At 43.0% G+C, this 12,466-nt stretch overlaps 1 protein-coding gene across 2 annotated transcripts in view; it reads left to right on the top strand.

The window, feature by feature from the left end:
• The window catches only part of PTPN1 (protein tyrosine phosphatase non-receptor type 1), an 83,432-nt gene that overhangs the window by 40,214 nt on the left and 30,752 nt on the right, over positions 1 to 12,466 (top strand). The gene's annotated exons all lie outside the window — the stretch shown is intronic.

Genomic DNA, 12,466 nt, shown 5'->3' on the forward strand with positions numbered 1-12,466 from the left:
GAGTTTTGGGAATATGTGGGTTGCAGTTCATATTGCATACCTATAACTAGTAACCAAAGTGCATTGTTCAAACAAGATCTTGGCAGGTTAAGGCCATATGTAGTGGAGGCAACTAGTTTATCATTATGAAATTGTCATGTACTATTTGTCCCAGTATTGCAGATAAATATAACAATATTTCTAGCCCACCCAGATGTACAAATGTGTCATAGGGTGGCTTAATTAGTGGATCTGGTTTTGGTAAATTTATAGCACTTTATTAATTTATTTTAAATAGAGTTGTTGGCAACAAATACACTAATTTGATGTGAACAGAGACCACAGTCTTTGGGGGGGGGGGGCAAAGGCTTATGGTGAAAATTCACAGAAAAAATAATTCCTTCTACTTACTGAAGCAGAAAAGGGCCACTCTGAGCATGCCAGTGAACTGAAGGAGGCTTCCATCCAAGAACATGTTGTTTGGATGAATTTGCAGAAGTCCATACTTGGTTAACAAATGGGAGAATAAGCACGGTAAATCATACAACGAGAAACTCTTTTTTCCTCGTCACTCACCTTCCCCATTACAGCAGCTTTCCCCAACCTAGTGCCCTCCAGAAGTATTGGACTGGGTGGTGGATGCTGGGATTTGTAGTCCCAACACATTTGGAGGGCACCAGGTGGAAGAAGGCTGCTTTTGGGCATCTTTACTGCCCTGCGTCCAATAAACTTCCTGAGCTGTCAATAATATAAAGGAAGAAAAATAGAATCACAATGTAGAGCTAAAATCTTTAAAATCAAATTATGCTAATAAAACCATGGCTGGTTATTCAAGTAAGTCTTGTTTAAATAAAAATATTTTTGATGGCACTACTGTTATGAAACAGCTTCCCAAGGGAGATCAGCTAGGTGGCCACCTCCTTGCTTGACTTCAGGAATGCGATTAAAATGTTTTATTTGCAAAATTAAGCATGGAGGCAAAATTTTTCAATCTTCTCCTTGCATCCTTGGCAGGAGGGATGGGAAGAATGTCCAAGGCTAATTCATAAAATGCCTAAGTACACATGTCATGCTAAGCCACCCTGAGCATTGCTTATTACTCCTGACAGACGATCAGGCACTCTGTGGCTTGTGGTGGCTTGTTTCCCCCTCAGTCCTCTTGTGTGCTCCTGGCATGTATCACAGGTGCCTTTGTGGAAGAAATCCTTGTTTCCTGCATCAGCATCCTTTCTACAATTGGTCCATTGGGGTTCCTGGCTCACAAGGGAAACTCCCTCCTCCCAGCATCAGATCGCTGAAGAGATTTACATTTCTGAGCCCCTATGAACATGGGAATGTGTTCACAGATTTTAGCATTCTTGTGCAAGTGTGACTGCCTGTTCGGTATTGAGCCCGTCATAGCCATATCCCCCTCTTGTCATAGTTGCTAAACATACATAAGGCAGAACAGGCACTGAGTGGGTAAAGATACACAATTCCAGGCAGAGAAATGAGGCAGATCGCTAAAAATACGCAAATTTCACGGCAGAGCAATAAAATGGAGTGGAAAATTATGCATATTTCAAGCCAGAGCAGCAAAAGTGAGGGGGAAATTACGCAAAGTTCCTAGCAGTGGACATTCATTCCAGCACACTTGCACAGGACTGATTGTTTTTTTTAAGTGAACTTGTTTGAGACACTCCAGTGCGCTTCAAAAAATTTATGCTGAAAAGATATAAAAATCCATCCTGAGGTAGAGAACGCTTAGAAGGGATAAGGGAGAATGGCTCCCATGATAAAATCTCCCTGCTGGGTTTGGATATCACAACAAGTCACCCTGAGAACAAGCCACCCTAAATTACACTACTATTAGCATTGGTTTCTCAGGATGGCTTGTTTGCACAACGGAAAAAACGCTCCAAGTTCAGACCACCCTGCAACCCCCCACAATAACAACCCACTGTGACTTAGTGTGATGTGCAAACCAGATCAACAACAAGCCATGGGTTCTCGGGGGGGGGGGGCTTGTTCATGAAAAGCACTCTGGGTTTGGATGTCATGAAAAGCTACCCTGAAACAACACACAGTGACAATCTACTGAGGCTTATTGTGTCACGTACACCAGGTCACTGCTTTAAAAAACAAAACAGAAAAAAGACCTTTAAAAAGATTTTGAAGACTTAAAAAAAAAGGCTTGACAGTGATCTACAGTCATCAAGTTATCTGTAGTCTCTGTGTAGTTTTGCATATGAGGAAGTATTATGTAAGTCAGGTTCCTTTACAAAGATCGGGAAATGTGAAGGTTCCTTCCCACCTCATTCCCGAATGCTCTGTTGGCACCTATAGTACCAGGCAAAGGTTAGGGTTAGTGATCTTCCCACTTCTTTCTGCTTGTTGCAAGAGTAGCAGCAACAAGGAACCTTTGCCCCAGTTCTGTGAGGAAAGGGCTTTGTTCTGCTTTTAGTCATTACATGCTTTTTTGGCTTCCTTAATTAGCTTACTGCTCAATTGGTGATAATGAGGGGGTTATCAGTTCCCTTGCAAGAGAAAGACCAAGAAACTTCTGGCTCACAGGGCTGGCCGCAGAAAAAAGCCCTCTCTATAGAGACAAATGAGCATATCCAAAATTCACCAAATACCCTTGGGGAGACTTGAGCCCACAGCCATCGGTCCATTATGTGACAGAAAGCCTTGCAGAACAACATTGTTCTCCAGAGAGCTTCGGCTATTGGGCGGTATAAAAATGTAATAAATAAATAAATAAATAAATTATTCTCCCTTTCAAGTTTGTCCAAGCAGAAGGTTCTCCCGAATTACTGAGAAACGTCTCTCTCCAATGTTTTATGGAAGCGGATGCTTGTTTCTCACCCAAATACGTTCCACGTGTTCATGGACTCACATGACTTCTTCCCTTCCTTCCCATGCAAGCTAAGACAAAGGAGAGAGAACCCCAGTCAACCTGTCTTTGACTGGGTATCAACGACACATTAACCAACTGTGAGTTAAATAGTCAGTGATGGGTTAAATAGTCAATGGTTGGTTATTGTATAGTCTGTCTGAACTTTTTAATATCACAGGTGGTTATTCAGCCAAAATAACCAACGCTGTGCAGAGTTCATTATTTGAACAACCGTTGATTATTGTGTATTTCATCGCACACACTTGAATATTTTTGGCGACTACAGAATCCCCTAGCAAAAGCCACTAAAGTGGCGGTGGCAGCTGCTACAGTCCAGTAGGCAGAACTCGCAATGACTGATAGGATACCAGTGGGAGGGTTGGGGGGAGAGGAGGGATGTGTCAATCAAGCACACTATTGAGTAATGGCCAACTCGAAACTGGCGTTAATCCACTCCACGGTTGATTATAATCATGTAATCTGAGGAGTACCTCCTTGATAATCAATCGTGGAGTTGACTATTAACCCTTCATTGATTATTGTGTTGTCCGAACCCAGCTACTGTTTTTTCTTAATGGAAGGAGCACCAGCAATATATAACCTGGTTGGAATAAGAGTTGATAATATGTCTTTGCCTGTGCATACCTCTCCCCACCTGACTTTTCCAATTCCCTACTCAGTTAAGGGAACCATGCTTGGGTTTTCTGCAGCGGCCTGACTATTTAGGTAAAGGCTTATGTAGAGGTGCGAAAATAGGAGAAAGTGTGTCCCATGCCGCTGTCCATTTCCTTCAGCAAAGGGAGAGTTGTATGGGAGAATATTTGTGTAGCACTGTCTGTTATGATGATTCTGTCTCATTCAGAGTCAGAGTATCTCTGAGGCCTGTGGTGGGTTTCCAGCCGTCTACGTGTTGCTGGTTCCTGCCTGCCCCACTTCTGTACTGGGATATTGCTAGACCAACCCACTGGCCTTGCTGCAGTGGTGTTACTGAGTGCCTGTGGAGAACTGCTCGTGTACAGATGACCCTGCAGCACTAAACTTGATGCAATTGGAAAATTTCTGTGAAATCTGCCTCTCTGTTTAATGGGGTTTGTTTATTTAATGCATTTTTAGACTGCTATTCAGGATTAATTATCCTCCATGGAAATGTGATGATTAGCCTCCCTCAAAGCACTATTTCTCAGGTCACTAGTTTTGTGCTTTTATTCTCTTCACTGTAATGAGAGATAGAGAGAACTGATTGCAAGGAGAAAAGAAAATGTAGTCCATGCTACTCTTTCTCTGCACAGCTATTTGAAGAGCTTCATGAAACAGAAATGGAGGGAGGAAGTGTTAGTAAGTGATTCACAAATCTTAAACTGAATACCATCTTGATTTTGTTTTATGAATATATCGGGAGAGTAAATGCTGTTTGTAGTTTGCTCATACTGATAGGAATACATTACAAAATGGTGAAACTGTACAGTAAGGATTAACTTTTGTTTTGCTGGGTAAGGAGCTGCTAGATGTAACTATTTTTCTTCAACTGTGCAATATTAACTCCAAACATGCCAGCTGTTCTCGGTGTGAAACAGACAGCATTCCTTGTACACAGATACTCTTCGTTCTAAAAGCTTATTCTGACTGATGAAAGAATATGGCCTGTGAAAAAGAGACAATTGTCCCGTTCTCAAGTTACAGTGGGAGCACAACTTTCATAGACTCCTTTGTTAATGAACAGTTGCAGTTCAGCTGCCATAGCTTCTATAGACACACATTAATCTCTATTTGACATCTCTCACACCTCATGGTCCTGCTGGATGGTCTGAAAAATTCAGTAGTACCTTAAATACTTCATGCAGACATAACAATCATGGGCCAGATCTACACCAAGCAGGATATTGCACTATGAATTCGGTATGAAAGTAGTATATAAAAGCCAGGAGCCACACCAAGCAGGATATAGCACTATGAAAGTATAGTATGTGCCAATGGGCCCCAACAGTTGTCAGTACACTTTAATACCGCTATAAAGCAGTAGTGTGGCTCCTGCCTCTTATATACTACTTTCATACCGCTTTCATAATGCTACATCCTGCTTAGTGTAGATCTGGCCATGGTTTGTTTTCCTTATCTATAGCTAACTGTTATGTCTGAATCCTTAAACCATGGTTAAGGACTGGCCTCAAACCATTGTGTGAAATTATCGTTTACTTTAGCTATGGTTAACTGTTACATCTGTGCCAAGAAAGCCATGGTTAAAGCCTTTGTTTGCAGGTCTTGCTGGGAGTTCCCATATATGTGGGGGGAAGAGCCTCCAGATACACAGCAACATGTTTATTGAGGCCAATGCCTGCACTTGGAAGCTTCTCCTTCTTTCTTTTGTATTTGGTGCCTTCCTCCTTTTCCCCCCATCTTCTTGAAAGCTCATGTCTGTGCAAGCTGAACCATGGTGGCTTGTGGTGATCCTTCAGAGCCCTAGCCAAAGGGCTGGTACACCGACCCCTTGCCTCACAAGTTTTTTGTGATCTGCACATGCCTCAAGGGCTGAGCACATGCGTGCTCAGTTCTTTAACCGCCACAACAGCAGTACTTTGAGGAACATTGTTGGTGGAGTTTCTCTTTATCATTTTTTATTATTTTGTAAATATTACGTTAATGGGGCAGTGCCCTGCACCATTTGTCTGAAAGGGGAGGGTGCATGCAATACATGTCCTGTACTGCTGAGCTACAGCCGCTCCCTGCGATCTTAATACTGATGGTGGAAAACACAGGTAATGTGTTGAGCTTTTCAAGGTCTGTTACATGATGGAGGAAATTTGTTACTTGCTGGTCTAGAGGAAGGACCCCCGCCAAATCAACAGGTTCATATCACCTTTTAATACTTTGGTGGCACTGACTGCACAAATCAAACTCTTAATATAAAGTTACTTGTTACTCCCCCTACCCTTCCATGTCAAGTCATGGACAACAATTTTATTTTAAAAAAATTAAACCGGTCTTTTAGAAATTCTTACCTAACGTGATTCAGTATACATTAATCATTCAGAATCCCTTGTAGATGCTTTTTTCTTCTCAATTTATATAAATGTATTTTTGTATGTATGTGACAAGAATGCCAAAGCCTCTATCTGGTTTTTGGGGCGCTCAACATGTTTTCCTTCTAAATTTTATAATATTGTTTTCTGCTTTTATGACATCACAGAATTATATAGCATTTGGATCTTTTCTTTCAGTGTTATAGCACCCTGTAAGGATTCAGTTTTTCAAATAAGTGAGAGTGGTATGTGTATTTCATGCTGAAGAAGGAAAGAGCATTAGTCTGAGAGATGAATCCCCTAGAAGAGATATGGAATGAAATCAATATTTACCTTCTAAAATAAATTGTCTTGTGGCCTAACCCGAAGGTCAGAGTCTGGGTTCAAACACCATGATAACCAACTAATAGTCAACTCAACACGGTTGATTATTATCATGTTGTGTGGGGAGTACCCCCTAAATAAACAACTGCCGAGTTGACTATTACCCTACCATAGACTATCGTGTTGTCCAAACACAGCCTCCTACTTGATATATATGAACCATTGTTGTGAATGCATGTTGTGGTAGCATCTGATGAAGTCGACTCTGGCCCACGTACATTTATGTCACAATATATTTGTTAAGTCTTGGGCAGAGCAGTTTTATGGCCTTTAGGCAGCATCTAGGGCACCATAGGATGCTGCAGTTCTCCACGCTCATAGACAGAGCTGAGGACACAGAGGAGGAGATCCGATTGTGACTCTCTCCATGCCCCGTTCCCAGCAGCTGCCATGGAAAGTTCTGTGGCAGCTCCCCTTTCCAGACTTCAGAGTAGGATGGAGGAGGGTAGAAAGGGAATGTGCTGGTCAGTGGGGAGGGGAGGGAGGAGGAGAGGCCAGGATCCTAAAGTCTCTTTGTTTCCACCCCCAGAAAGGTAAGCAAGTTAAATGGGCTCGTCTAGCTAAAAATATTTTTAGAGGAGGGATGGGAGCGAAAATGCTTGCATCGTCCCGTCCCCCGCCCTGCCTGGTTCTTATAGGCATGGTTTAGGATAGATCAAGGACTGCAGTCTCAGAGCCCTCTGTTTATAGATCGCCAATTCCGTAGCTTTGCACTCTAAGGTGTTATAATACTGTTTCTTGTGATTACTGCAGCAGTTAACACAGCTACCTCCCTGGAATGTGTCCTTAGGAAAAAAAAGAAACTCTATAGCTCTGTTCCTCCCCCCCATCCTGCGCTGCCTTAATCTGAAACTTGTGCAGACTTGCCAGAGGCTATTTGAATTTAGGCAGACTTCCCTGAGGATGTATTTCTTGAGACTAAAGAAACCAAATAGACAAGGTTTTCAGATACACACTAGGATTGGGCTGCAACCAAAGTCATAGATTTGAATAGACAGTTTTAGCTCTGGCTCTGGAATGTATTAGTATAGCTGGATCCGAACTGAATAGTTGAATTAGTGATTTAATCTTGATACTATAACGAGTTGGTTTCTTTTACTGGCATGAGTTCTTGCAAATAGCAACATACACAGTTTTGATTTGCAAAAATATTTTAGTCTCGTTATTGATATTCAAGTATTTTAGTTACATTGACTTTACATTTCTTGTGCACTTCCCTATTCTCGAGCCCGACCTCAAAAAAAAAAAAAAAAAAGGCTATCTGTACTCCAGTTTTGGAAGCATTGGGAGTGAAGTAGAGTAGTAAAACTTAGTGGTATGTGAAGAATAATTGGGCATGTATCTGCCTTTGTAAGTTCTTTATGCACAAGACAGGTGCATAGCTGTTGGGAGAGGGCAGTTCTATGAAACTGAGGTATGGAGGCCCGTAGATAATGAAGGGGGCGGAGTACATGCATCCCAATGTTGTCATGGCTACACTGATTGATGGAGGGCTTGGCAAGTTGGCTGCCCAGCCCTTTTAGGAACATAGAAAGTAGTAGGGGTGTGCTCCGCTCCGTTACGGATCCCTGGATCCGAAGCAGAGCAGGCCGATCCAGACCTCCTAAGCCTGGTTCCAGAGCGGATCGGGGGAGGTTCGGAACGGTCCGAAGCTTTGGAACCAGGCAAGTAAGTAGGGAGGGGAGCTTACCTGGCTCCCCTGTCCACCGCCGCCACAGTCCGTGCGGTGACGGCGGCAGAGCCAGGTAACAGGGGAGGGGGCTTACCTGGCTCCGTCGTCGGTCGCAGTGAACGACTGAGCCATGGGAGGGCGGCTTTCCTGGCTCCGCCGCCGCGGCCTTTGGGGCGGCGGATGGCGAAGCCAGGTAAGGGGGCTTATTTGGCCCCCATTTTGTCCCCCGTTCCCCACTTATCTGCCTCCGGCGCCTGCCGCGGAGGCAAGTAAATGGGGACCGGGGGGGGGGGCAAAATGGCGTCCAAATATTGATCCGGACCTCCAGATCTCTCTCCGGATCCAGTTATGGAGCAGATTGGCCGAGGTCCGGATCGGCCCGAACCAGTTCGACCCTGATCTGCAAGGTCCGAATCGGGATTCGAAGCGGTTCAGGGAGGGCATGCACAGCCCTAGAAAGTACATGATTTCCTTTTAGCCAGTGTGGGATAGTGGCTAAAGTGTCAGACGGAAGATCTGGATTCTAGTCCCCACTCGGCCATGGAAGCTCACTGGGTGACTTTGGGCTAGTCACAGACTCTCAGCCCAACTTACCTCACAGGGTTGTTGTTGTGAGGATAAAATGGAGTGGAGGAGGAGGATTATGAACACATGCCACGGTGACACATGCCTTAATTACATCCCAATTGGATTTCTGTAACGCGCTCTAAGTGGGGCTGCCTTTGAAGAGTGTTCGGAAACTCCAGCTGGTTCAAAGAGCTGCAGCCAGATTGTTGACCGGGGCTGGTTACAGGGAGCACACAACAACTCCCCTGTTAAAACAGCTCCACTGGCTTCCCGTCTGTTTCCGGGCACAATTCTAAGTGCTGGTTATGACCTACAAAGCTCTATATGGTTCGGGTCCAGGTTATTTGAAAGAACGTATTCTCCCTTATGAGCCTGCCCATGTTTTGAGATCTTCTGGAGAGGCCCTTCTTTCAGTCCCACCTTCTTCACAGGCACGCTTGGTGGGAACATGGGAGAGGGCCTTCTCGATGGTTGCTCCGGTGCTCTGGAACTCTCTTCCTGGGGAAGCTAGGCTGGCTCCCTCCTTGATGGGCTTTCGGAAGCAGGCTAAAACTTTTTTGTTCAAGCAGGCCTTTGGAGAATAATCCAGCCCTCCATCTATGTTAATGTCTTATAATTTTGTTGTGTATTTTTTAATTGTTTATGGTTTTGTTTCCCTCCCCCCCCCCAATGTATATTTTAAACTTTGTAAGGCCGCCTTGAGGCCCAGCATTGGGCAAAAGGCGGGATACAAATAAATATAATAATAATAATAATGAATACATAACCTGGGACTTATGTATTCAAAGCACATGTCCTCCCTGCTCACTGGAGGACATGTGCTTTGAATACATACTGTACCGATTTAAGGGAGTAGATCTCTTCTCTCCAGCTTGCCGTTCAAATTAGGCATCGTGATAGCTTTTGTTAGGTAAGTTATTATTATTATTATTATTATTATTATTATTATTTATTTATTTATATAGCACCATCAGTGTACATGGTGCTGTACAGAGTAAAACAGTAAATAGCGAGACCCTGCCGCATAGGCTTACATTCTAATAAAACCATGATAAAACAATAAGGAGGGGAAGAGAAAGCAAACAGGCACTGGGTAGGGTAAAACTAACAGTATAAAGTCAGAACAAAATCAAGTTTTAAAAGCTTTAGGAAAAAGAAAAGTTTTTAGCTGAGCTTTAAAAGCAGCAGTTGAACTTGTAGTTCTCAAATGTTCTGGAAGAGCGTTCCAGGCATAAGGGGCAGCAGAAGAAAATGGACGAAGCCGAGCAAGAGACCCTTGGGCAGGCGAGAAACATGGCATCAGAGGAGCAAAGAGCACGAGCGGGGCAATAGTGTGAGAGGAGAGAGGAGAGATAGGGAAGGAGCTAGACAGTGAAAAGCTTTGTAGGTCAACAGGAGAAGTTTATATTGGATTCTGAAGTGAATTGGAAGCCAATGAAGAGATTTCAGAAGTGGAGTTACATGGTCAGAGCAGCGAGCCAAGAAGATGATCTTAGCAGCAGAGTGGTGAACAGAAACCAACGGACTGATGTGAGAAGAAGGAAGGCCAGTGAGAAGAAGGTTGCAGTAGTCCAACCGAGAAATAACCAATGTATGAACAAGAGTCTTGGCAGAAGAAACAAACAAAAATGATCGAATCCTGGCAATATTATACAGGAAAAAACGACAGGATTTAGCTACTGCCTCAATATGAGGACTAAAGGAGAGCGAGGAATCAAATATAAAGCCAAGACTACGAGCTTCCTTGACTGGAGTAAGCGTAACATCATTGATAGTAAGAGAGAATGAGAGATGAGGAGAAGGTTTAGGAGGAAAAACAAGCAATTCAGTCTTTGCCATATTAAGTTTCAAACGACGATGAAGCAACCAAGCTGAGATATCTGAAAGACATGCCGAGATACGATCGTGAACATCAGGAGAAAGATCTGGAGATGAAAGATATAATTGTGTATCATCGGCATACAGATGATATTGGAGGCCATGAGATTGAATAAGATTACCCAAGGGCAACATGTATAAAGAAAACAACAACGGACCAAGCACCGAGCCTTGGGGAACCCCTACTGAAAGGGGAAAAGAAGAAGATGAGCTGCCACTAGCCAACACGCTGAGAGAGTGACCCGCTAGATAGGAGGCAAACCAGTTATAGACAGAGCCGCAAAATCCAAGGTCATGAAGGGAATCTAAAAGAAGATCATGATCAACCGTGTCAAAGGCTGCAGTTAGATCAAGGAGAATAAGAACGGAATAATGGCCTTTAGACTTGGCAGTAAGAAGATCATTGATAATCTTAGTAAGGGCTGTTTCAGTGGAATGCAAAGGACGGAAACCAGATTGAAAAGGATCCAGAGCAGAGTTACTAGAAAGAAAATCAAGACAACAAGAGTAGACCACACGCTCCAGGATCTTTGAAAGTTGCATCATGTTTCTGTATTCTTAACAGACAGCTTTTGTTTCTATCTTTTATTTCGGGTATCACAATTGCACAGTAGGGAGGCTGTTGACCACCTGGGTATTGTGCAATCGTCTACCAAGTGAAGCAGAAGAAAACATGCTAGGTGTGGGAAAGAGAAAAATAGCATTGCATTCTGTAGGCAATGCTTTATAGTTAGGATCTGAATCAGAAGTAGTAAGTGTTGCAGAAAGTACCTGGGTGTTGTATTGTGTGTACACACAGAGATGTTTCCAAGGATTCATTAGCGTGCACTTGCTAATTGTGTACATTATTTTGCATCTGTAAGGGTTGGTTTGCTAGGTTCAGAATATTTGAAATCTACTTATTTTCCTATTCGTTTTAGTTTGTAGCCTGCCCCATCCCATCGGCTGGAGGGTTGGTAACATCATATTGAAACAAACACATTGCTTATAATGCCTTATTTTATTCAGACTCAAGCCTCCTATTGCCTTATTGTCAGCCTCCAAAAAAACAACTGAAGTAAAATTTACAAGGCTTCCAGACAATACTCAGATGATTTTGGCAAGTTTCCAGTAAAGGGCTATTTCAGAATTGAAGGGCAGATGCTGGCAACCCATCTGTGTCCCATTGCAGTCCTAACTTGGGCACAGATGGTAGACTTTGGGCTGAACAACACTCACTTGTATAGTGTCAACATGGTGTGATGAGCAGAAGGGAGGAAAACTTCCGTACAAGCCCTCTTCCAAGTGCTGAGATGATTTAACGGTTCTACCTAGTTTGCATACGGATGGCTGTGTACTTCAGCACCCTGGCTTATTGCCTGTAGTCGACCAATTGCTGTTTATGTTGCTTCACTACAACGTGTCAAATTACTTCTGTAGTACTGAATCAGCAAGGGGCTTTCTAGGAAAGTCACATTATAAGGGTAGTCATATAGCGGTAAGATTACAGTTGCTTGTTTACTGCCCCACCATATTAAAAAGCAACACTTCGCAGCCAAGCTAGTTAAAATTTACAAGAATCAAAACTCTTGCTATCTAGTCCTCTCTGTAAGATGTTTATCTCTGCCCTGAGAACTTCACACAAGGCTTTATCTGATCAACAGTATTGTGTGGAAGGGGGTGGGTGGTAATTGGCTGCTTCGCTTATATGCCACATAATGTTTTCATTCTGATTGCTAGCTTTTAAGGACATGGTTTGATTTCCACCACCACCATCTGCATTTTCGCCACTTCAGACTGAATCTTTACCCGTACACATGTAGTTCCTAGTACTGCGATTCAGTATCCTGAATTCATCTGTTTTTTGTTATGGCTGGGTCTTTGCTAGACTTTCTATCTAACGTTGCCATTGTAGCATTTATGATTCTAGTTAACGGATTGTTTTGAATTGAATATTGTATTGATTCTTGAAATTTTTCACTTATTGATTTGATGGTTTATCAATTTTTGTAATGAGTTCAATTGTTACGTTTATATCTATATCCATTGCAAATCCACTTTAAGGGCAGTAATAGCAGAAAAGGGGTATATAAAATAAACTGGACTTGACTT

This window comes from Elgaria multicarinata, chromosome 1 (assembly GCF_023053635.1).
Source record: "Elgaria multicarinata webbii isolate HBS135686 ecotype San Diego chromosome 1, rElgMul1.1.pri, whole genome shotgun sequence".
Classification (NCBI taxonomy): Eukaryota; Metazoa; Chordata; class Lepidosauria; order Squamata; family Anguidae; genus Elgaria; species Elgaria multicarinata.